The sequence below is a fragment of the Echinops telfairi genome, unplaced genomic scaffold (genome assembly GCF_000313985.2).
Source record: "Echinops telfairi isolate 266 unplaced genomic scaffold, ASM31398v2 ScPeMD7_5;HRSCAF=22, whole genome shotgun sequence".
NCBI lineage: Eukaryota > Metazoa > Chordata > Mammalia > Afrosoricida > Tenrecidae > Echinops > Echinops telfairi.
In genome coordinates this window covers 5,360,045-5,360,401 of record NW_022103901.1, presented here as the reverse complement: position 1 = coordinate 5,360,401, position 357 = coordinate 5,360,045, and the positions used below count along the sequence as shown (strand labels likewise).

The window sequence follows — 357 nt, the reverse complement described above, 5'->3', positions numbered from 1 at the left end:
TGAAGCTGCGGCAAGAGTGCCGCCTGCTTTCCTGGACTGGCCACTTGCCCAGCCCCTCCCCCCAGCAAGAGCCCTTGAGAATGTGCCCAATAAAAGATGACAGATATGTGTGCTGTCTGACTGGGCTGTTTCCCCTGCACGCTAGGAATGGGTTGGGGAGACTGCAGCTCAGGGCTCTGAGTTGGACGTTTTCCCAGTGCACCATGGGGTCCAGCCAGCTGGAGGTTGTGTGTCATTCAGCACTCGATCCCTGCTCTTTGCCAGGAGTGGACAGGTTTACAGTAGGAACCAGAGGAGGTGGGTCCTTACCAGGGAGCAGGCAAGCATTCTCACTCAGCTCTGACTCACAGTGACCCT

The 357-nt window shown here is 57.1% G+C and overlaps 1 protein-coding gene across 1 annotated transcript in view; it reads left to right on the top strand.

Moving 5' to 3' along the window:
- Positions 1-64, top strand: part of ATP5MF (ATP synthase membrane subunit f) — a 4,651-nt gene extending 4,587 nt beyond the window's left edge. Inside the window, exon 5 of the mRNA XM_045285169.1 lies at positions 23-64. The gene's annotated coding sequence lies outside the window, so the exon portion shown is untranslated. The remainder of the gene's footprint in view (positions 1-22) is intronic.
- Positions 65-357: the final 293 nt, after the last annotated feature.